The sequence below is a fragment of the Danio aesculapii genome, unplaced genomic scaffold, assembly GCF_903798145.1.
Source record: "Danio aesculapii unplaced genomic scaffold, fDanAes4.1, whole genome shotgun sequence".
Classification (NCBI taxonomy): Eukaryota; Metazoa; Chordata; class Actinopteri; order Cypriniformes; family Danionidae; genus Danio; species Danio aesculapii.
This window is the reverse complement of record NW_026613669.1, coordinates 45,001-71,214: the sequence shown is the minus strand read 5'-3', so window position 1 is coordinate 71,214 and position 26,214 is coordinate 45,001. Positions and strand designations below refer to the sequence as shown.

Here is a 26,214-nt window from a genome sequence, read left to right as displayed (position 1 = left end):
TTACTGTCATTCATATTATTGAAACAAATGTTGACTCCTAATTAAAACAAAATAAAAATAAACTCTTTCAGCCACATAGCACTCCACAGCAGCGCCACCCACCAGCATTTATAAACACATTCACAAGGCTGTCAATTTGCCTCAATTTTGTGTCATTTTAGAGAGGATTTCATCACCTGGAGGCTCTCCACTTACCGCTGAGTTGCTGTTATTTTTCTTCTCTCTGTCATCAACACTTGTTTTCAGAGTGGTGGCATGTGTTATGTGTGTGTGTCAGGAGGATGCTGGTTGCGGTTTTAGCAAAGCAATGGGCCATGCCGGCCTCTCTGTGAGCGTGTTTATAAGGGGAGTCTTCATGGCCACTCAGTTGAGCCTGGTTTACCAACACTATTGATTGCAGGTGATGTTCTGGACAGAGTCCATCTGACCTCTTAGGGGACTTAAATACATCATTGTCCTGGACGGGGACCTCGAGAGACCTCCTGAAAATAAACACACATGCAACCACTGTGACACTATTGGGGAAAAAAAGTCATCTTCAGTGAAAGAATTCAGAGATCCATTCCAAAACGTTAAGGACGCACTTAAACACTATATAGAGAGTGAAAAAGAAAACATGGAATATAGAGAAACTTTCCTTTCAGATAAGCATTATCACAACATCATGCCGTGCTTCCCTTTTGATTCCCTCGAATACTAATTAGATTTCTTAATATGCAATCATGTTAACATTCAGGCTAATTTGCGCACCATGCATCTTTGTTTTCAAACACACCTTTGAGCAATTGATGGAAATCCAATGAGACGTAGACTTACCTGCCATGAAACAACCATGTCTAGTGCCGACGCGAGGCAGGGACAGGGGGAAGTACGTTTTAAATTAATTACCATCAGGCCCCTTGTAACTGTTCACTTTTGTAAACAAACATTCTAATACGCAGTAATTAATTAAATCTGCCACTCTCCCCCTCGCCACTCATTGATCTTTCTTGGTTTTAGCTTCTAAATCGAGGCAAGGTGTTTTTTCACTGGTTATCAAGTGCCAGGTAAGAGTCTCATTTAAATATCATTGCTGTCAAGTAGAAAACTTGTATCTCCATATTTCTTCTTTTTTTCCACGTATCTTTGTTATTGGTCACTTTTTCTCCGGATTAAGCAAATATTTAGCCAATTAAATGTTAAAAAAAGAGCTTGTTGGGACATTTGCACAAAACACAATACTTCCATAAGCACTAAGCCAAGATAAGAATAATTTAATATGGTCAATTTTCAGATTTTAGTATATTTTGTTTCTATAATGTCTAATTACCACTAATTTTGACATTTCATGTTCTTATCTGTGTCCTGTTATACCCTAAATTGGCCAACAAGCATTTTTTTAAGTGATTTTTTACATACGGGCAAGAAGGTCACTGGTTCGAGCCTTGGCTGGGTCATTTCTGTGTGCAGTTTGCATGTTCTCCCCGTGTTCGTGGGGGTTTCCTTCCGGGTGCTTCGATTTCCCCCACAAGTCCAAAGATGTTCTATAGGTGAATTGGGTATGCTAAAATTGTCCGTAGAGTATATGTGTGAATGGGAGTGTATGGGTGTTTCCCAGTACTGGGAGGCAGCTTAAAGGGCGTCTGCTGTGTAAAACATATACTGGATAAGTTAGGTGGTCATTTCTGATTAATAAAGGGACTAAGCCGAAAAGAAAAAGAATTAAATCAATTTTTTTTTCATTGTTTGGTGTTATTAGAAAGCACATTTATGCTAGCTGGTTTAAAAATGGTCATTTCAAATCTACAGCTCAACAACAGGTAAAAGCTAAAAGCCCATCTGAATTTATGAAATCAATATCTTTTTTCAACTTCTGAAAGAAAAACTGAAAACCTGAGTAGTATTTACCCATCAAATGTCAGTGAGAGTTTTCAGTATTATTTATATAATGATTTGCATTGTATGTTTTTTGATAAAACTTGCATTGCATTTTTTTAAATTAATGTATCTAATTTATATGATCTAATGTGTATCTAATGTATATAATTTATTGGTAAAGATTCAAGTTAACAATTTTATATTTGAATTACACAACAAAAGCCATTTTGGAAGCCTCAAAATGCAACTTTGCAAATTGCAAACCACCGGTTTCAAAATTCACATTTAAAAAAACTATATCATTATCGTTTTCACTATAAAAACTGTGAATTTGCTTTTGTTATTTGCAATGCAAGGGAAAGGATTTATTTGAGAGCATCGTCATGCCTGGTTCAGACTATGCATTTTTCATTTTTACTGCTAAATAATTGTCACATCATGAATGAAAAAAATCATCAAACTTTAATTGCTTTTTTATCAATATTTTCTGGTCAACTTTAATGACACATTTGATATCAATGAAAAGGAGAAACCACATTGTAAAAAATTAGAGGATCAGTTAGTCATGACAACATAGAGTATGTTTTTAGTAAATAGTAACTTATCAAACTAAGTTAATCATGTTCTAACTTAAATTTATAAGCAAGCTATTTTATATCACTTTACTATAATGTAAGTTCAAATGACTCGCAATGTTATTTTTATTGAGCATAAAAATAAGGCAACCAGTATTTTTACAGTGCAGAAACAAGTGTAAGCAAGCTTGAGCAAAGGTTTATTTACATAAAATATTGTTTGTTTAGCAAATATTGTTTCCATATTATAGCCAAACAAATCCTTTCCTCTATTGTATAATTCCATCAGCAAAAATGCCATCTTCTCTCCTTCATTACATCATGTTTGCAAACAGTGTTGGGATGTGCATCCATGCTATTATTGGTTAATCTCAAAAAGACAAAATGAAAAATGCTTGTTATTCCAACCTGATCTCACTGAGAAAACTTAAGTATTTTATATTTTGTCAGTTTAGTAGAGTTCAGTCGTATGAAATTGTACGATTTTAAAAAGGAGGCAGTGGCACCTAACGCCACCCCTAAACCCAACCGTCATTGGGGGATGAGCAAATATACTAAATTGTAAGAATTAGATCATACTAATTCATACGAATTAGCCACTATATCAAAAAGTTACGAATTGCAGTGAGATTGTGTTGGTTATTCTGACCTTTTTTTTATTATTATTATTGACACGGATGGCGTGAGTCTTCTGGTGGATGTCTGCTCCAGGATTGAGTAACATGTACAAATTCTTATGTCTTTATGATAATTAATAAAGTTAAATGTTTAAGGGCCTATACTATATGATGAACCTTAGTGTGCATCCCACTTCAGAGTAAAGTTGTAATAATATGTGTGTCATTGCCTTTTCTGTATGCCAAATGACTTGTTTTCTCAGGAGACCTCTTGAGTGGACCTGGACTCTTGAAGAATTGGAAACAACTGTTCATATTGTTATTTGCTACTGTATGTGTTAATTATGTCTAAAGTGATGTTTGGCATTTTTTGTGTTAAATCTTTTAAAGTTAATTCCTTTAAGCTGCAGTTTGGATGTAGATTATACCGGTTTTGATAAAGATGGCTGAGAGCACACTCAGCCTTGAGTAAGAAACAGAATGTACTTTAAGTGTGTGTGTGTTGTATTCCTTTGTGGACCGTTTCACATGTCTGTGGTCAGCTCTGAACATTTTTATGCTTTAGATGTTAAGATATTGTTCAGAGTTGTACACACGTACATACATGGAAATTTTCTTAGTCTATCTGTGTTTTAACCAATCACCTATATGTATGATGCAGTTAAAGACGTTATATAATAGTATAATTGTTCATTTTTTGAGATTGTAAGCATAGCGGCCTACAAACTCATTTGTGAGTGTTGAAGCTGGCTTCTGCTGATGAAAATGCAAACTATTTTCTGTAAACTTTCTTTTTAATTGAATCTCGGACTGAGGGTCTTCTTAATCTGGCAAACTGGTCATTTTTGGGTTCAAACTGTAAATTATGCCTACAACACAATTTTCATTCATTACAACATCCTATGGTACATTAAACGCATTCAAATCAAGCTGATACGGTTTAATCAATTGAGCTTCATTTTGGTTAGATGGTTAGATTTGGTAAATAATATGACGACATATACAAGTGGCTGATCATGTAAAAAGCCAAATACATATTATATTAAAATTGCAAGATTTTTCCCCATGCCCTGAATAGTAGTGGTTTTGGAATTAAAAGGTTTCTGCCTAACAGCAACACCACAGTGTGTGCTTTTCCATTTAGGTTAAAGAACACTAACATCCAAGGACCTTCTAGAACCAGAAAGCATCAGCAGAATAATAGGAATCAACCATGGATTTTCTTAGGATCTTTGCTTTGAGTTGAACTGATCTTTATAGGTTGAAGAATATAGAGCCTGTTGGTTTTTTTGGCTGGAGCGGAGAGCTTAGGGGCCTCCACTGCTTTTGGCCAAATCATCAGAAGCCCTGGGCAGGCATGACTGCTTCTCATCATGAAGAATAATGTTTGGCCTGGCAGACCATTAGGGATGCTAATTTTTGTTGGCTTTGTGATGTCACTTCTGATATCCTGGCAATCTGGCGGGGATTACCCAATGCGGACGTACAACCCGGTTTGCCAGGTTCTATTCCTCGTCTCGGCCCCAGTCGAAAGCTCTAACGCCACCTGCCTGCTAATGAGCGCTGGCGTTGGGGATGCCCATGTGGACGGTGTGGCAGGAATAACCATACAGCAGCATCACCTAAAGCTCTACGTGAGCGATTGTGGCACGCGGCGTGACAGATGTTGTGCGGTGTAGGGACTATCAGAGGGGGATCAAAGGCACAAATACAGACAAACCCCTGTATGATTCACCTCTGGCACTGAATCATCCATTCAGAACAGAAATGATTCGTCTCTTCACTCCAAAGATGGCTAAAATGGTTTGGCCATATTGAATTTCACCAACATGGTTAAAGAACATCCTGCTTCTATAGATGGTATTCTACAATCTTATATTTTGTCTGAGAGGCCTTAAAAGTGTTTACAATATATTAAAGAGATCAACCTTCTCTTATCATTTACTCACCCATGTGTCATTCCAAACCAGCAGGACATTCTTTCATCTGTGAAACATAAAAGAAGATAATTTGATAAATGATTTATTTCTCCATATGTGTGTTTTTCATCAACTCCAACAAGCATTTTTAGTGGCATACTTTAAAGCAGGGGTGCTCAACCCTGTTCCTGGAGATCTACCTTTCTGCAGATTTCAGCTCCAACCCTGATCAAACACACCTGAACTAATTAATTAGGACATGAACAGTACTTGATAATTACAGGCAGGCGTGTTTGATCAGGGTTAGAGCTAAAATCTGCAGGAAGCTAGATCTTAGCCAGCAGCTAGCTCTCTACAACTCTCACATTGTCACCCACTGAAGCTAAGCAGGACTGCGTCTGGTCTGTACCTGCATGGGAGACCACATGGGAAAGCTAAGTTGTTGCTGGAAGTGTTGTTAGTGAGACCAGCAGAGGGTGCTTAACCTGCGATCTGTGTGGGTCCTAACACCCCAGTATATTGATGGGGAGCACCATCTTTTGAAAAGGACGTTAAACCGAGGTCCTGACTCTCAGTGGTTATTAAAAAATCCCAGGATGACATTCGAAAAAGTGTAGGGGTTTAACCCGGCATCCTGGCCAAATTTACCTACTGGCCTCTGTCCATCATGGCCTCCTAACCATCCACATATCATAATTGGCTTCATCACTCTGTCTCCTCTGGTGTGTGGTGTGCAGTGTGGCGCAATATGGCTGCCGTCACGTCATCTAGGTGGATGCTGCACGACTGGTGGTGGATGAGGAGATTCACCCCAATGTGAAAAGCGCTTTGAGAGTCCAGAAAAGCGGTATATAAATGTAAGGAATTATTATTATTATTATTATTATTATTATTATTATTATTATCTCCAGGAACAGGGTTGAGCACCCCTGCCTTAAAGGTATAGTTCACCTAAAAATGACAAATTCCTCATCATTTAATCACATTCAAGGGAATCAACATTTTTTTACAAAATGTTTTTTCCAAATTTTTTCAGTATTACTTCCTTTGTGTTCAACTTAGGAAAGAAACTCAAGCAAGTTTGGAACAAGTGGAGGATGAGTAAATGATAAGAGAATATTTAATTTAAAGGAATAGTTCTTTAAAACTGAAAACCTTTTCAAAAAGCTCCAAAAAGATCGTGTCATGAATGATCTCAGCATTACGCGAATAATGTTTCTTGCAATGACCAATCATTTAATTTCACCTGATTTTAATGTATTGTCAAGAGCCATGCATTTCAGAGCACTTATTTCCAGTAGATAAATGATAAAAACTTTAGAAAATAATCAGAATTTAAAGAGGACGAACATATAAAGGAGCGATTGACAAAACCGCACTGCACACATAGAATAAGTAGACTGTAATCGTGCAATTGTGTGGAAGCTAATATAGTTCTCATTATAGTCATGCACAGACTCGTTCAGATTACATGATTTTTTTTCCCTAAATTTGCCACAATTTGCTTGCCGTAGGATATTGTGGGGATATCTACTTTATCTACTGTTTTTGTTGAGAAAAAACACACACACATATGCACATAATGTATATGGGTGGGGGAACTGCCATCTGTGGGAAACACTCAATAGACAATTACAGAGACATTTGTAATGAATGCATCTTCTTGATGACGGAACGCGTGTCGTAGACGTCATGTGATGATTGATTGTGAAGCAACGTGTAGTCTAGAATATCTTTTACCCATGACACCTCAAGATTTTATCTAGACAATTGCATAATCTGACACAGTAACCGACAATAAAAATCAAGTTAAATCAATAAGGTGAGAGATTGCTTTATATTAGATTCCAAAACTACATTATTTTACTTAACTTTTTAATAATAATAATTATTTGGTAATACTTTATTTCGAGAGTCCATTTGAGTATTAGTAGACTGTCTGCTTAATATCTGTTAATACATGCTCCTTCAACAGACATTAACTGACTATAAGAAACTTAGGCAAGTACATGTCAATTTACACTAATACCTAATCCCAACCTCAACCCATCAAGTCTACTTATAATCTAATGAGAATTAAGTTGGCATGTAGATGCAATGTAACTTAAATTTTACAAACGGACCATCAAAATAAAGTGTGACCTAATTATTATTATTATTATTATTATTATTATTATTATTATTATTATTATTATTATTATTATTATTATTATTATTATTATTATTATTATTATTATTAGCATAGGCCTTTTTCTACAAAAAAATTCAACTCAAAGTGTTTCACAACCATAAAGAAATAAACACATCATCAAACATAATAAAAGCTTTGAATGATTTTATGATGATGATGATGATGATGATGATGATGATGATGATAATGAACAAGTATAAGCAAATACAGAAAATAAAATAGACACATAAATATAAGTAGATTCAATCAAAATGAATTATTTCTGCTAGAATGAAAGCAGTTTTACATTTTTTATGAACCATTTTAAGGTCAAAATTATTAGCCCCTTTTAAGCTATACATTTTCAATAGTCTACAGAACAAACCACTGTTATCCAATAACTTGCCTAATTACCCTAATCTGCCTAGTTAACCTAATTAACCTAGTTAAGCCTTTAAATGTCACTTAAGCTGTAGAGAAGTGTCTTGAAAAACATCTAGTCAAATATTATTTACTGTCATCATGGCAAAGATAAAATAAATCAGTTATTAGAAATGAATTATTATTACTATTTGGTTTAGAAATGTGCTGAAAATGATTTTCTTAGTTAAACAGAAATTGGGGGAAAATATACAGGGGGGCTAATAATTCAGGGGGGCTAATAATTGTAACTTCAACTGTATGTCTTAATGTACTTTTTTAAATATGAATTGTAGGGCACTCTCTCACATCATTTGGAAGACAGTTCCAAATTTTAGGAGCATATTGACCTTATTCTTCATGTATGAGCTGTCAAGCCATTGGAATCTTTTTGGCTCGACACTTCTGGTTTCATTCACCTCCGCTGATTTTTCTTGAATAGATCTTTTCTTGATATATTATTATTTTATTATCTTAATCCACAGTCTGGTCAAACAATTCTCAGGGAATATTGTCCGACTGTAGTCCTGTTGCTTTTTAATGATGAAAGCATGAGAGGCTAATAATGCAATCACCAATATCAACAGTAGCAAACAAACTGTATCACCTGACCTCCTGCCAAAGCTACCCTTGCGCTTTAATGGGTAAGCTAATAATATTGTAAATAATGTTCAATTTCTTACATGAACCAATCACTTTACAAGCCCTCGGTTTGTCATCAGGAGCCATAGCTATTGATTTGGACTGTTGGTATGTGTTTATTTTTAATCTAAAAAATGTATCACCATTCACTGCCATTTTATGAATCACTAAGGACCACAGATTCAGCTACAAAAAAATTATGTTCTACTGAAGAAAAAAGTCATCTACTTCTTTAGATGACCTGGGTGAGTAAATTAATGGGAAATTTTTGAATAAACTATCTTTTTAATATATTTACTGACATGAACAAACGATGAACAATACATTTATTACAGTATTTATCCATATTTGTTAACGTTAGTTAATGTTTGAAAGGTTGCTCGTTGTTTACTCACAGTGCATTAACTAATGTTAACAAGCACAACTTTGGATTTTAAATAATCCATTATTAAATGCTGACCAATAATTAATACATATTGTTCATTTTTAGTTCATGCAAATACATAAACTACTGGAACCTTAATGTAAAGTGGGACCAACATTGGTGACCAATGTCCACATTTGCTGCAAATAAATTGACATGTCCAAAAACACAACTTTTAAACAACACCAGGTAGATTAATTATTTACTAAACTTATACTATCTTACAGATAACTTGTAAAGAGGTAAAACACTAAATTTCCTTTAGTTAAACTCACAAAACTATTTTTCACTACATTCCTGGAATGTGCTTTGGGTTCCTAAACCATGTCCCACCCTGGTTCTAGTTATTTTTCTTGCTGTAAACAGACCTTAAGAGAAAGTTCATGAAAAAGGGATGGTATGAGTAGCTGTATGGCCCAGTGGAAAAGTGCTTATTATTAGTAATATAACAACAGCACTACTGTATTTTCGGAGCGAGGCGATACTTGCCAGGTGAGCTACTTTTGGAGAGTCCATGCAAATCCGGAAAAAGTCAAAAAGTCAATTACACAAGCAGCTCAAGCGTGCCCCATTGAAAGCTGGTGATGTTTTATTGAAGAGGTCCTTTAACTCACGTGAAATCCAGTGCTGTGCACCTTCTCCGGAGCAGCGGTGTCAGGTGACCTCCCAGAGTCCAGAAAACACTCTCAGGTGGTCTGCCATGCTCCAATAGGCTGGACCCGAATACATCAAAGGAACCTAGGAGCATATCAAAGTAGGGTCAACTTCACAGCGAGAGCATTAGCTTATTCTAATAATTATTTGCTGTGGCATCAGGTATACGGTCTCTCGTTCTCATCAACTGGGCAGTGCTAACTAATTAAGGCACAGCAAGACAAACAAAACAACTAATTAATTAACAATTACAAAAAAGATCAGGTGTAGCTTGTCTCTTCAATCAACAACAGAGAAAAGCGTTTTACTCTAGGCGGCATTATAAAGGAAGTGTAGGTACTGTATACGGCTGCGTTGAGCACAGAGAATAGCTAAAAGATCATCTCTGCACTTCTACCAAACTATGCCAAGCTGTTACAGAGGGCAACATGCTGTCACCACAAATCGATCTGAAAACAGAAGCATCTGCATCTGGAGATGGGGCTAATGGAGGCATTGCCTTGGGTGTGTGATGGAGACAGCTTATTTTTTCCATGTGATATCCTAACAGTGCTGCTTATATACAAATGTAAATGGGCTGCTTAGAAGTTCCCCCCTCCCTCCATGTTTCCCTCTCTTTCTCCCTCTCTCTCTCTCTTCCATCTGCTAGACAATAGTTTTTTAATCTTTAATCCATGAGCAACCACTGAACACCAGTGAATTGCAAATTACAGATGTTTTACTGTCTCAGCTATTTTTTTTTCTCCCCCGTTTGCTTTCCAGCTTCCCACTGTCAGTCAGTGTCTCGCACATATCCTGTGCCATCATGGCACCATATGACACTGTCATCATTTGGTAATTAAACCCGTACTGGCTTTAAATATGAAAAGCTGGCAAGGGGAGATGAGTTGATGGGGCTCGCTGTTGTGGGGACCAGATTTCACAAAAGCGTCCAGACTTCCGCAGGGAGAACTTCTTCCTGCATTATTATTGTTTTGTTTTTTTACTACTGTTTTTGTGCCCTTTAACAGTATGCCAGGTCACTTTGTATGATATTTATTCTGCCATTTTGTTCAAACTTTGTTTTTAAATAGGAACAGTTCACACAAAAATTAAAAATCAGTTATGATTAACCATCAGTTGTGACAAACTCATGCAACTTCTTTCTGTGACAAATCTATCTTACTATGGATATATATATAGCTCAGGATAAAAAACAAGAGAGCACAAAATTATTTATTGATTATCTGGCTTTGCCACTGACAAGTATGTGTTTAAGATATATCTAAAATATTCCATGAGATATAAAAATCCATGATTTCAGCCTTGTATATTGAAAAAGAAATATGTGTGTATAATATTTACTTCATTTATTAATTATTTAACCAGGAATGTCCCATTGAGATACAATATCTCTTTACCAGGAGTCCTGGTGAAAACAGGAAGCACAGGACAGAGTTAAAAAAGTTTAAAAATATTAATGTCCACAACACAAAGACACATACAAAATTAACAAACCCTAATTAATTGCTAAACAAGTGCACTGTTCTACATCGACAGTCCTCTATTTTTTAAAATAGCAATAGATGGTATGGATTTCATATGTAGTATATGTTGAAGCTCATTCCATACATACAGTATGGAGCATACTTAGGGAATGCAGATCGACCTAACTCTGTGTGAAAAAAATCTAAGTAAGAGTATATCTGCTGATCTGGTACTGTAAGTATTTGAATAGTAACTCCAACAAAATTGGATATATACTGTGGTAATTACCAACTTACGCTTTAAAATATAAACTAATGTTGTTTTCTCCTTAACTGTAATGAGGTCCATTCTGTCAATTTATAAAAATTCACAGTGACAAATCTTAAGGCACTAAGGCAAACAATATCCATTTTTTTAAAACATTCAGAGGTGCGTGTATATAAAGTATATAGTAATAGTATTTATGTAAACTATATGAGTGTGGTTGGGTGTGTGTGCGCACATTGTAAAATATGCATGTATACTTTTTTCCCAGTAATGTCTGCAGCGGAATATTTTATATCACAATTTTATCATTCTGTAAGTGACACCACTGTGGTAAAACATATGCTGGATAAGATGGCTATTCATTCCGCTATGGCGACCCCTGATTAATAAAGGGTCTAAGCAAAAGGAAATGAATAAATGAATTTTATCATTCTCTGCAATACATGCTATAAATCACTATTCTCGTCTAAAATTTTAGACACATTTTCAGTAGCTTATAAATAAAACCTAAATGAACATGTCCCTCAAACACAACTATTAATGACAAATAAGCTGATAACTTCAAAGTATCATCAGACAGATCATTTGCCTTTTGGTTTACAAGCTTGGAAAGTCACTGGAGTAATCTTTATATATAAAAAAACTAAGGATTTCTCAAATAGTATGAGGTGCACATATAATTTCCAAAAAGTTTCCTCAGGCATCACAAGAAGCTGTCTATGATACAATATTGTTCATCGTTTCTGGATTCAAAAAGAGAGGGATGATAATGATGAGTGCAGAAACTCATAGGGTGCGCGAACCCACTGCGCCCTTCTACTATTACTGGAAGGGGGGTGAAACTTATTTAAAGCTAACGTGGCAGGAACTGGGACATATTCAAAGCCTTGCTGAAGGGAAGGAAAGGTGTGTACTGTCCGAGGGGGCTGCAGAGAACAGAAGAGCTGCCCATTAATCCAGCACTGCCTCTGCTCTGAGAAACAGTGTGCAGTGTTTGACCAGTGTATGGACTATGCGATAAAACCATAATCAGCCACTCCCTGAGTTTTCAATCTGGAATGGCGTGGTCTTCAGTCGATGGCCTATCCAAATGGATGATAACAGGAGAGATCTCACATCCATTACAGACACTCCAACAACCTTTATTGCCAATAAATGGCCCTGTTCTGAACCCTCACTCTGGTTTCCCCTGTATGGCCGTGTGTTCACTGTTATATCTGAGTGCAGAGAGTGGGAGACGCTTTCTCTTCTTCCGTTATGGCTTGCCATAGATCAAGGTCACTGTTTCTGTGATCATTACACCACTGAAGGGTGACAGCCTGCATTTACAGGCGATGATCAGAGGCCAGTGTGGGAGCCGAGCGCCTCTGTATTTCTCAGAAGGATAATAGATATGCGCGCACACAGACACGCACACATTTACAGTGAAACAAAGCATCTCTACAGCCCAGGGAAATCCAGTCCCTCTCTGCCGCACTCCAGGCACACGCTATCAAATGCTCCTGAAGCCGAAGCAGGCTCAAGGTCCTATGAATGATCTCTGATACATCACATGCAGGATGTACTGGAAAAACATGAAAGACAAAACAGGGTAGATATTAAAGCATTTAACCACCGTCCTGCATGTGGGTTTGTGAGAGTGAGAGGGGGGATATTAGAATCATGCCACTGGGGTGCATTGAGGAGGTCGCTGCTTTCCTATTGCAGTCGTGTTAGTGGAAGCTGTTTCCTGTCTGCTTTAAACAGTGGCAGCTGGCTTGAGAGCACCCTCGGGCTGCCTCAGGGTCCAACATAACACACACACACACACAAACACACACACAAAAACGGCAATTGGAAACTCATAATATTGAAAATATTAAAATACATATTTGTTTGTAAATGAATTATAAATGTAGTAAATTAATTAATTAGAATATATAATATATATATATATATATATATATATATATATAGATATATATATATATATATATATATATTATAATATATGAACTTGATATATATGTATATATATATATATATATATATATATATATATATATATATATATATGTATATAGGTGTGTGTGTGTGTATGTGTGTGTGTGTCACAAATAATTGTTATATAATTATATAATGTATATATATATTCATATAATACATACATAAATACACACACACACACACACACACACACACATACATATATATATATATATATATATATATATATATATATATATATATATATATATATATATATATATATATAATCGAACTTATAATATACTATTTTAATGCTTAAGAAACATTAATAATTAATTACTTAGAAATTTCATAATACACCCACACATAAAACAACCAAACAAAATCTAATCTAAAAATTTAAAATTAAAAATCTCAACAAAACAAATCAAAAAACATTTGATTTCTTTTGTAACTTTTATCCAACCGTTTGACTTAAAAAAAGATAACACTATATAATATATAATAAGGCCAAAAATCTGATTTTTAAAATCATTAATATGTTACTTGAAAAAAAGAAAACAAAGTATCCCTTATAATCCATAAATAAAACAAATCGGTTTTTTAAAAATATTTGTATAATTGTTTCTACGAGAAAACTTTATAATAATATCTGTACTTTTTGCATACATTCATTTCTGTAGATTAGCTATGCACTGACATTCTGACAACGAATAAAACACGTATTCATTTGATTCGACATAAAAACCATAGATGTGCTTTATTGCAAAACGCCAACTATGCGAGGAGAACAGTCGCGCGGCCACTCAGGCTTCAGTACATTAAAGCAGCAGAATGACACGGAATTATGTTGTGAGCAATATGGTTCAAATGCTCGATGCAGATGCATGTATAGACCCATCACAAATGCACATATAAGTGGAGCGGATGAGTGGAAACTTCCACCAGAGCTTAACAGCGCGAACGATCGCCAAGAGAAGAGTGGAAAGGGATGATAAAGTCTACTAACTGGAACATTAACAGACAAGTAACTTGCAAATACGTCGTATTACAATATCTAAAAGTACGACAGAGCGTGGTAAAGCCATAAAACTGTACATTAAATTATTATGGCCCCGACTTCGCCTAGTTAACAAACATTTTGTGGGAATCTGCTGTTGTCAGAGTTTAGGGATCTAAAACGTCAGAATTGTGGTTACTGAAGCCAGAGAGAACTGGAGAAATCGATTTCATTAAAACATGGGTGGACGCCTTGTTACATGTGCAATGCTCTACATCAGACTAATTTAATTGTCCTGAATGTTAATTACTAGTGACAGAGACGTGTAACTATTACAATGTTTCTAAGCAGCTATTCAGAACAGAAGGACCAGTTGTGGATTCGTTCACCTCAACACTTGACATTCTCAAGATTCTTTTTATAATCTAATCCCTCAGCGTCGAATGTTATTTAAACTTTACAGTTATTCGTGCTGGGTTGCCCTAGATTTTTTTTTTTTTTTGTACTATAAACTGCCATTGATATAAGCTCTGGTCTATTAAAACGGATTCTTAATTATAATACTAACTAAAATACAATATTCCAACAAAATCCAAGAAATCCACTGTGATTCTAGTGCAAACATTTACATTGGTTTAAACTACAACCAACTATCTCCCCCAACAATAAGTATAGGCTTTGTTCCGTGACAGGGGGAGCACACCTTTGACTGCTCAACTGAAAACTTTGGCCTTTCCTTTTTTTTCTGCCGGCTGGTAAGGCGGGTAGAATTATTGTGCTGTGAGGTTGCTGTAGTCTCTTAACTTGTTTCAAAGCTTTACGGAACACAGATGTGACTTATTCATTAATTTTGGGCAATTGTGCAGTAAAAAATTTATAAAGCATTAGTTCCATTAATCTGGCAATTATAACACAAAACTATGAATATGGTAGAAAAAATTAGTAAAGAAATTATTAATGTTATATATAACTTATTTTACACGGGCTTCGATTGTTCCATCAGAATATTTAATTCATGGAACATTTAGGTGCATCGCACAAATAATTCTTAAAAGTAAAAAAAAGGTTGTTTACTTTACATAATTTACAAACATAATGTACTTTACAGTAAGAAAAACATCTTAAGATTTGTTCAAGAATGTTATATTTTTTAAGTAAGGAAAATGATAAACTCTTATTCTAATCAAAATTATAATATAACCCATAAACAGTGCGCTCACAATTTCAAACCTGCCTAATATAGCAGCATGAAATTAATCTTGCCTCAAAATGCATTAACATAAATTCAAATGCAGCATTTGCTCATTTATTTCGGCAGACCCTCCTACCGAGAACAGGTTCACCTTAAAGTTCAGCCAATGAGCAGCACGAATCAGTTATCACAACCATTCATGCAGCCTTTACGCGAACTTCTGAGGAAACTTCATACACAAGTTCATGATTATTACACTATCCGTTTATAAGTGCACACATAAGCATTTTGATAAAGATCATGAATATTCATCATCGGTACAAGTCCTACCTTTTGAGTCTCCTATAACCGTAAACGCCTGCGTGCGGCTCTTAGCATTCTCCATACTCAAAGTCCCCTCTTTAACTTCCAGCAGACAAGTTTTATTCTTTCTTTTTATATAACACCTGCAACGCTTTATTTGCTTTGATTGCTATTTTCCCTCCTTTATCAATCTAGCTCAGTGGAGCAGAGGTTGCTCTCCTTTTTGTTGTCGTCTAAACCGTTTAGTTTTGGATGATCGGTCAAAGGTTGTGAAAAGCAGCGGGGAGAGGCAGGACGCCCAGCCGAGGAGGGAACGCAGGAGGCCGGACAGATCTAGTGGGCTGCATCGACGAAACGGACCATTAGACAGGGAAAAGCCATGGCTCACAGCTCTGGTCGATCAGGTAAGCGCAGGGCTCTCTTTTCGTCTCGCCAAACAGTGTGTGTTTATTTTCTAGCGGTAGGGGTGAGTCGCCGTCAGCTCAGGTAAGAACATACAGTAGGTGTTCTTTACAAACGTAAACTACTTGACCAGCGACTAACCTTATTGACCGCCCTATAATGTTGCAAGCGCGCTCTGCTCTTACGGTTGTAATTTGCGTGGTGAAAAGTCTGACATTTGCCTTGACAATCTGTACATTTAAAGTGGCAACTGTGGGATTATGTTATTATGCGGTGTTATTAGCTGGGCCCGCGTGTTGACAGAATAAGTGCTCACTGTAATAAGTATTATTTCGGGATTTCCCAACGCATAATTAAAATAGTAATTTAATCAACTTTGCAACAGTACAGTTTTATTAGCAGTATTAAATTCCATGATTATATTCATAACTTTATTGTTGTTTTTATTAGTACTAATCCTATAGCATTGTTGTTGTTATTAATATTAGCACACTGCTGCTGCTGTTGTTGTTGTTGTAGTTGTTGTTGTTGTTTATAGTACTGCTCGGTTAATTGAAAACATAGATCATATGCTAATTCACCTTTCTCTTTTGGGTGTAAATGTGAAGATCAATATAACACTTGTAATAATCTAATTAATTACGGTAAAATTAAAAGCAAGTACAAAATCAATCTCTGATGCTGTGGACAGAACTCAATTGATGGTCCATCTGTTCACTCTATAGACATCATGAATGGCTAATCTAAAACGCAGCTGATATCATGACTGTGGAGTAGTGAATGCCATTTTATTGTTTTTACAGCGGTCAACTATCTGAATATAATTTTGTTGCTTGAAGTACTGTGCTTTATTACTCAATATACTATGTAATTATTATCGGAAATATGAATAAGTTGCTTGATTTTTTTAATTTAGGCCATATTGTGGGCAACTCAACAAAATTATTATTATTATTATTATTATTATTATTATTATTATTATTATTATTATTATTATTATTATTATTATCATTTTAGCCTAAATCTAGCAATATCTGGTAATCATCTGAACTTGACCAGAGATTGCTTAAACTTTCGACTTTTAACTTATTTCCCTAAGAAGAAAAACGCTGGCAACACTGGAGAAAGAGGAAAAACGAATTTTCGGTATATAATTATTTTGTGTCTTTGTTATGACTGAGTAACTCTTAAAAACTCCACCAAATACGCTGTTTTAATACTATCCGGCTACTGAAAATCGCAGTAAGCGTATCAGACTTCTTAAAATTCCATTATAGGTTATTCCAGCTGTAAAAGCCACTGATATACTTGTATTCAGCTATAGCACACCAGCGTGGACATCAGGTCTAGTGAAGTGGAAAGTATCGATTGATGACGTTGACAATATTACAGTAAATGAGCTAAAACATATGGGCTTTTTAAAAGTGGAAATAGAAATATTGGAAAGTGGAATAGAAGTGATTTTCTGCATTCACACTGGATGTTCGTGTTGACTAACAAACTTATGTGACGTATAGCAAAGGCTGTCAGATGCACAATTACAACTGCACCTTCATGCAATCGAGCATCTCTCTCTCCTCTCTCTCCTTCTCCTCTCTCTCTCTCTCTCTCCTCTTCTCTCTTGGTCTATCTCTCTCTGTTTGACACGTTCGATCACTCTCTCCCAAACGTTCTCTTAAGAGTAAAACCTCCTGTTCACAAAAGCTTGATCTAAGGAAAAAAATACAAAGTGTGAAAAGAGTTAGAAACAAATCACAAGACCTTTTATTTAAAATGACACGCCTGCGTATTTTTCATATGTCAAAACGCTAAAATCACGCATTAAATTAAATAAAAACGCTCAATTGCACATGAACTATAATCTGAAATGCAGCAAAAACAAAGCCTAAGTACCCGGTTTTTAGTATTCAATGGCCACTGTGATCAGTTGCAATTAGTTTTGCTATCATTAACAGAGGAAGTAACTAATATAGTAAAGGGGAGTGCAGGCAAAAAGCTGGGGTCTTGCGGGGAAATAAAAGCAGCTTTAGGGGAAATGTGTAGTCGAGTGTGAAATTACAGCCCATGGTGTTACATATTGTACCAGAAGCTCCCTCCAAAAATACTAACAAAAAGAAGAATCGTCCCCAAATTTAGCCGGAAGGCATAACATAACATAGCCTCCTGTTCTTTTCGCCGAACCTACAAGGGTCACAGTGCGAACACTTTATAAATGTGTAAGAGACTACTTAGTCAAGTCCTTTTTTGTTTGTTTGTTTAAATCAAACATTTTTTTTAAATTAAGCTTTAATTCAACTTCGGCTTTAGTTTACTAAAAACAAAATCAGAATAATAATTGCAGTGCATAATACTTACGAAGCAGTGCATGACATTGTAATTCATTATTAACTGTTTAAATATTACTGTTAACTGTTTAAATATATTTGACAAGGAAGGAAATTAAGATTGGAATTTTTAAACTTTTATAGAAGTGATTAAAATACAAACATGATTAACAGGATTTAAAAGCTTAAAGATTATTTTTCTTGAAATACTTTTTAAAATAAAATAATAAAAATAAATAATATTTATAAATGATAATTTATTATATATTAATATAATGTGATGTATAATAGACTATAGATAGATAGATAGATAGATAGATAGATAGATAGATAGATAGATAGATAGATAGATAGATAGATAGATAGATAGATAGATAGATAGATAGATAGATAGTAGATAGATAGATAGATAGATAGATCTAAAATGCGAAGTGAAGAATATAGAGTCACTAATCAACTAGGCATAGCATAAACAAACTGACAAAACCAAAAACCATCGATCTCAGTTCGCAATGTTTTTCTTAAAACCTACATATGTGCTTAGTAAAAAAAAATGTTAAAAAGTAAGAAAAGAAAAAAACAACAAAAATTGCACATTGCGAACACACATTAAGTTAATCTCGTCATCACAATCAAGCATTTTGCTGGATATCCATAAAACTAACTTCAAGAATCTCCCACAGTCAATAAAGCAAACTAAGCAGCGCCATCTACAGAAATACCTAAAATACAGCAGCCTAAACTGAACGTTTAAGGCATCTTTTCACAATAACATCCGACAGGCCAGCAAACTAAGTAGCACTGTTGTATCAAAAGCGCCGATAAATGCAATGAAGTCTCAATTGTCAGATAGTTGTCAAATTCTCATCAAATCTTAGACAGAAATTGAGGTTAGACTATAAATATATATTAAGCTTATTTATACGTGCGTTTAATTACACTCTGTAGAAGGTTATTATTACATTTTTGTATTTCTTAAACAGCACATAACCTTTCAGAAAAAAAATGACGAAGGCTAATAGACTGACAGTTTAATATAACCATTTAACGCATTAGAATTAATTACAACCTGTATTCAGAGGGAAAACATAAAACGTAAAACGTAAAAGCATCCGACACCAATACCTATAAACGAAAAAACAGACAGAATAAAAACAAATAATAATAAGAAGACTAAACCATTTCTTGCATATTTAACAAGCCTAGATTTGACAACGTTGTAGGCTACTACAATTAACGACATAATGCATTAGTTTCTACGTTTATGATTCAAAACATGATTCATTCATGTAGTTTGACAACATACAGTTAGAAATACCACGATGGCTGGCCGCTGGGTGGTACCCGCTTCCTTTCCACTTGTCTTTTAATTTCCTCGATTTTTTTAACCCATCTCTCCTCATTTCCCGGTTTGCATCCCTCCCCTTCCGAAGTGTCGATTAAGAGACCTCCTCATTTGGTGCTCCAGCTTTTTGCGTTGGCGAATCACAAAGTGTTGGAATCTATTGCCTTTGTCTGACATGTCATCCATCTCTATGCGAGGGGGGATCTGGGAAGGAGGGGGGCGGTGGACTGCAGCTTTTAGAAACAGACACACTGAGAAGAGGGGTTTCAGTCTCAGCCCAAAGCTTCTAACAGGCACATCCCATTCTTGAAGAGAGGGGGACCGAGAGACACTCGCCGTGTCCATGTTTTTTCCTGTCATTCCCGCACGAATCTGACTGTACCCCTCAGACTGTTCAGACCAGAAACGCTTCTCCATATCGAGGAATTTACAACTGCAGTTTCACCAGAGGACACTGGAGGAGACGCAACCACTAATGCTTGCAGTCCCTTAAATATGTAGCTAACAAATAATTAACTCAACGATTGATTACGCTAAACGTTCCTGCGTGAAAGATTTTTAAGAGACCAGTGCAGGACATGATCTGCACCTGACCAGCCTCGTGTCTTCGTTGAATGGGACTGATCAGCACGAGATAAAGTTCGTCGCGCGCTGAACAACTTCTTCTGTACACTGGCATCGGAAGCACCGCGCTTTGAAAGGATAGCGATCTTTATTATTTCAATTAAAGCTACATAATCAAGGCGAGACGGCGACCTCAGTCGATTATCTTTCCTTCCTTTGCTATCCCATGGATATTCACTGCAAAGCAGACCCCTCTTCTCGGCGATGCACCGTGAGTAAAATAACAGTTTTTTCCTCTTAACAAATCTGTATTTATTTAGCATGAATAAAAGATAGCCTAAATTGTCAGCTTTGCGGTTGAGCTGGCTTGTAAAACTATAGGCTAACCTGTGCGCGTTATTTTTATTTTCAAAGCTCCTACAGAAATTTACTAATGATTGTTTTATTAATTTATTTACATAATACAGTAAATACGGAAGTACTCAGCTTAAGATACATATATGTCCGCTTGTTACATTTAACAGTAATTTGCCGTTATGACAAAAAGTTCGTTGAGAAAGTCTATTATTATACACAGCGTAATATTAATTTAAAATGTACTATTCTCAATTTTATGTAAAACATCAGTGATTCGCGCGCATTTTTTAGGCTACAACATAAGTCGTATTTTTATAGTATCATGTTTGGATAAATTACTAACCTGCCTACATGGGTAAAAATAGATTTAGCTACAAAAAATATACAATAAAAAAATCGGAAATTGCCAAAAAGCATTACATGTAAGACCCGATGCTTCCAGATGAAATGTAAAATATTAAAATAACCTATATTACAAAGCACTGCTTTAAAATGTAATGCGCAAAATTTACGTGAAAATAATGTGCAAACAATTTGAAAATCAGAGAGAAAGGGGAATTCTGTTAGGCATAATAATAATAGCAATAAGAATTTAAAAGCAGTTATTTAGGCGATATTGTTAAAAAGCACGGCATTGTAACAAGATGACTGAAGGCATGGTCTAATTTAATAATTAATTCTTAATTATTTGCAGTAGCCTACTCCATGTTGTAATATGAGTTATCAAGCTCTTTTTAATTATTTACAATAATTGTGCAAGGAAAATTAAACAGGTTGAAACATAATCTATGCGACAGTGGTTTGGCTGCAATGGAATAGTAGAGGAAAATACTACCTAACTGCAGCGGCTCTTATGGCTAGATAGCACATGCTGTTTTACCATGTTTACTATCATGAGCGCGCTTAAAAAAAGAAGGTTATGGACAAAATAATGACAGCATATTATTATTATTATTATTATTATTATTATTATTATTATTATTATTATTATTATTACCATAACTTTAACAACTGAAAATATAACAATGCCTATTTATGTGTACTTATCATGCACTATTATAATGACAAAAGTGTCTATATAGACTACTAAAGCCATTACTTTAACTACAAATTAAAAACTGTTTGTCAACGCGCTAAAAAGTAATAAATAAAACAAACATTATCAACAAACCATTAAGATTTCGATAATTAATTAACATGCGAACAAAAACTAACAGAAGAGAAACAAGGAGGTCAAGACTTTTTACGGGTTCATTTTCTATTTTGTTTCTAATTAATACAGACATTGAGCCTAATATCTTATTGTTTATCCTCGGTCCACACGTGCACACACAGGTAGTGTGTGTTTGGTGCGTGCGCGCTCCATGCGGATAGTGTTAAAAGGGAATAAGAAAGAGAGAGTGAGGGAGAGAATGAGGAAAATTAACGCTTCTGTGTGATAGCCATGTTAACGGCACAGCATATCTTCTATATGTATGTAATGTTATGCTTTTTGTGTCTGTGTTGTTGTATCCCATATAGGCACGGCGGTGTGAACCAGCTAGAGGGTGTTGTGAATGGCAGACCCCTACCTGACGTGGTCAGGCAAGAATCGTGGAGCTCGCGCACCAAGGAGTCAGACCTTGTGACATTTCAAGACAACTACTGGTCAGCCATGGCTGTTCAGCAAAATTCTCGGAAGGTAAGAAAAGGCACATATATTACAATTATTTCCGTTAATATACAATAATAAAATATTATGGTTTAATGTAATACATCTTAAGCATGGTTGTGCTGTTATGTGTCGTAGTTTTTCATTCTTTCTTTCTTTTTGGTAATTTAGTAACAAAAAAGGTCTAATTTAAATTACTGACCTTATTCATTGTGAAGGAGGAAGGATATTTTTCTAGGAACTGTTGTAAGATTTTGATTTTTTGAAATATTTTTCAGCTATCAAAAGGCTCTTATAAGGTATTCTGCACTTTAAATGTTCCTTAGAATTATGAGATATGTGTTGGTGGCATGTATTAATCGTGGGGTGCATGGGACACACATCAGCCGCTGAGGAAACCGTTGATAAATGGATGATTGCAATTTTTCAGATCGCAGCCAAGAAATGTTAATGTTTCAAGACGCTAAACCTATTAAATGTACGTGGTAAAATAGAAATGACACACATTTCCGTCAGTAGGATTGGGAAAAAATGTTTCAGATTTTGAAATACAATTGTGATTAAATGTATAGATTGTGTTATTATTTATGTCCCGTATTCCAAAATTTATAAATATGCCCAATGCCACAAGCTAACACAAAACCCGCCATTATAGCTTTCATGGCTTGGCAAAATATTTTAAAATAACGAATTATCGTTTATCTTTGTCTCAGATATTATGAACCGGCAGTATTAAACCTGGAGTAATTGGGGGGTCCAAACCAAAAGTGGCGACGCCCAAAGTTGTGGAAAAAATCGCAGAATACAAGCGGCAAAATCCAACAATGTTCGCCTGGGAGATCAGAGACCGACTCTTGGCCGAAGGCGTTTGTGACAACGACACAGTACCAAGTGTTTCATCTATAAACAGGTAAAACTGCGTTTTGGTTTTTGAAATTTTAAATGAATTAGAAAAAACCATGTCAGTGATGGAACAGAACTATTTTTAAAATCCATTCAATACTAACCCTAAACAGTTTCTGTTATTAAAACAACGAATCAAAACATTGACGGCTAAAGTATACCAGTAAATCTGAAATCATTTAGAAGCCCTTATAAAAAAAAACTACTTATCCTTTCTAAATTACGGTGTGTATTTTATGGGTGATGTTTTTTTTTTTTTTTTTTTTGCGTTTTTAAATTCTTGCTCTCGGGGGTGGTCTCAAATGTGCAATTCAATCCCCAATCTGTCCACAGCCTGCAGAGGATCTATAGTTGAGGTCGCGAAAATCACATCTGTCTCGATGAAAACCAATCAATACTCTGTAACCAGACCCAATGGCACTGGGAAATACGCGACCAGACCTCACTGCCATGTAGCCTTACGGAATCTCATCACAGTAGTCCTAAAGAAATATAGTACGCAAAAGGAGAAAAACGGGAGTTTATTTATGTGTTGATAAAAATAGTTGTACTATTTATCAATTTGATTTATTCATAGAAAAATAATAAAATTTTGTAATTTTGTAACAATATTATTATTATATTATTATATAATATAATAATAATAATAATAAAATAGTACGTTTGCCAATACTTCTACAAATAAAAATTATAATACATAGAAATTGTTAATGATATAACTATTAATAACAAACTTATTAATTTATAAGTTTTAACTTATTATAATAAACTGTTATTAATAAATAATAGTGCAAAATATGCAGTGAGCACAACGAGGCTTCTCAATAGCAATTTTAGTGAGCTGTTTAAACTTACTAAGCACTAGTAATTTCTGTAGTCCTTATTGTTATCATAAGTAATGCAAGGGAAATCATATGCAGTCCCTACTTATATGCCTACTTACATTAAATCAGTCAACTGAAAATAAAGTCTTGACAATTAGTTACCATTCTCATTCTTATTCTTATATAAATACAAAGGCCAGCTTAGACTATCCCAAGTGAGATGGAGTCGGGTGGTGGGAGGGGTGCTAGAGTGGAAGAACAAGGTGAAAAAGGCCTACCTGCAAGCAGGAGTAATGAACTTTGGTTAGGAGGCACTGTTCCATAGAGCTGGCCAGCAGCATTACATTTTAATTGAGCTGAAGAGAGATCATGGGCCGACCGCACAAGACATTTCCTCGGAAAAAAAAAAAACTGAGGAGAGAGAGGCTGAAAAAAATTCATTTCATGCACTATGGGCTGCTTAAAAAGGGCAATTTGAACAGGTCTCAACACATGTATGTTGGTAAATTTTAATCTGCATTAATGACATGAAAGAAGAGCCAGTAAACCTTTGTTTCTGATGATGTTTAAGTTGTCATCTTAGAGAAGGGCATTGTTAGGACATCTGTTTATGGGTAAATAATAACATACATATTATATATATATATATATTTATTTATTAATTTTTTTTAAATAAGTTGTCTTTTCTCCGCTCATGGAACACATATCAGATTAAACCCGAGTAAATCATTTCAAAAACTGTCTGTATTGTTTAATAAAATAGCAATTGCTACAGTAACTTCTGTGAGGGCTGTGCTTTAAGTGAATTTGACTGTACTTGCGCCAGAAATCCATCCTTTAACGTTGAGACTTGCGGAAGTGCTCAAGTACAAACAATTTGTAGATACAATATTTGAACACTTCCTGTTATTGCAGCAGAATAAGATTTGACACTGGCTGTGGTGGTATAGTCAGACAAGCCTTGTGCCATTTCAAACAGGTGTCTGAAAGTATTCCCTCAGCAGTAAGCAGACTTCAGAGGCAGGACCCTCATGCACAGAGTGCTTAAGAGGTTGACCTCTGCTCTGTTGACATTAGAAGATGTCCCAGCTTTAAGCACATTTTCTCTGCATGAATTATTGAAGATTACACACTGTCTGGGGTGTTCTCTGTGTCCTCCTCACAGCATGAAGTCACTGGCACACAACCAGTTCTGAGCCCTTCTATCGCCTGAATCCTAAGCGTCCTTTCAATAGCATTGATTCATATTTTAATGTTTCTACAGGAATTTCTCAGCACCCTGGCAAGTCATTAATTCACACCTTCTAAATAGCTCATTCGATAGCGAGAACATGGATCCTACAGTAGCTATTGAATTGTTTGGCTAACGCAAGTTGCAGGGTTAAATCACTGTTTTTGGTGGGGTTTTAAAAACAATAAAATTATAATAATATATAATAACCCTTTAACTGCCCCACCAAGAAAAAAATTTGGACTCCTAATGTCGCTAGTTAACACACTCAATGCATTTTTTTCAGCACATCCCATAATTTAGAAAATATCAGCCTCTACCAAATGGGTTAATATATGTCGGTTTATGGTAAAAGTACCGGAATGAATACATATACTATGAAAAAATCACAAAATATGAAGTGTAAGACCAGTTTATTTCAAAAAATATATTCAAAATAAAAAAAAAATTTAATACAAAATCATCTTTATTTATTGAGGTCTGCCATAAAATATTTCAGATTCTCATGTAATGTGTTTTATGTTGAATTTTTATAATAAAACCAAAATCAAGTGTAGTAGTGCAACAGGATGGTTGTTTGATTATTTTGTAAACCAACAATGCTGTGTGTGTAAACCATATTTAAAACGGTCATTCTTCAAATGACTTTACAGTCATTATTTAAACAGTCAAAAACATGGTCAAACCATTTGGTAGAGCAGGTAATACTGCTTTAAAATAATACTGCTTTAAATAGTTTGTTTCATACATTAGAATGTGTTGCTAATCTTATTTTCTGGTGAGAATTCTACAGAAACCACCACTAAAAGTAGTATACACAGTTTTTTATACTAACAATAAATCTGGCATATTTATTTTAATATTTAGATTTTTCAATTATCACATTAAACTTCTCTATTTATAGATCACAGCGCAACCATGAAAAATGTTTTAATTGTAATTTTATAAATTTTTATACATATAAATATATATAAATTAATCTAAATATATATATATATATAAGCACACATATATACAGTTGAAGTCAGAATTATTAGCCCCCCCTGAATTATTAGCGCCCTGTTTATTTTTTCCCCAGTTTTCGGTTTAATGGAGAGCAATTTTTTTCAACACAATTTCTAAACATAATAGTTTTATT

The 26,214-nt window shown here is 35.1% G+C and overlaps 1 long non-coding RNA gene and 1 pseudogene across 1 annotated transcript; one reads left to right on the top strand and one right to left on the bottom strand.

The window, feature by feature from the left end:
* Positions 1-201: 201 nt before the first annotated feature.
* LOC130220166 (uncharacterized) lies at positions 202-9,356 on the bottom strand. The gene is made up of 3 exons (XR_008836144.1): positions 9,239-9,356; positions 4,999-5,035; positions 202-482 (listed from the first exon to the last, which is right to left on the bottom strand). It is a non-coding gene; the product is annotated as an uncharacterized LOC130220166 (long non-coding RNA).
* Positions 9,357-20,336: 10,980 nt separating this feature from the next.
* Positions 20,337-26,214, top strand: part of LOC130220167 (paired box protein Pax-2a-like) — a 31,032-nt pseudogene continuing 25,154 nt past the window's right edge.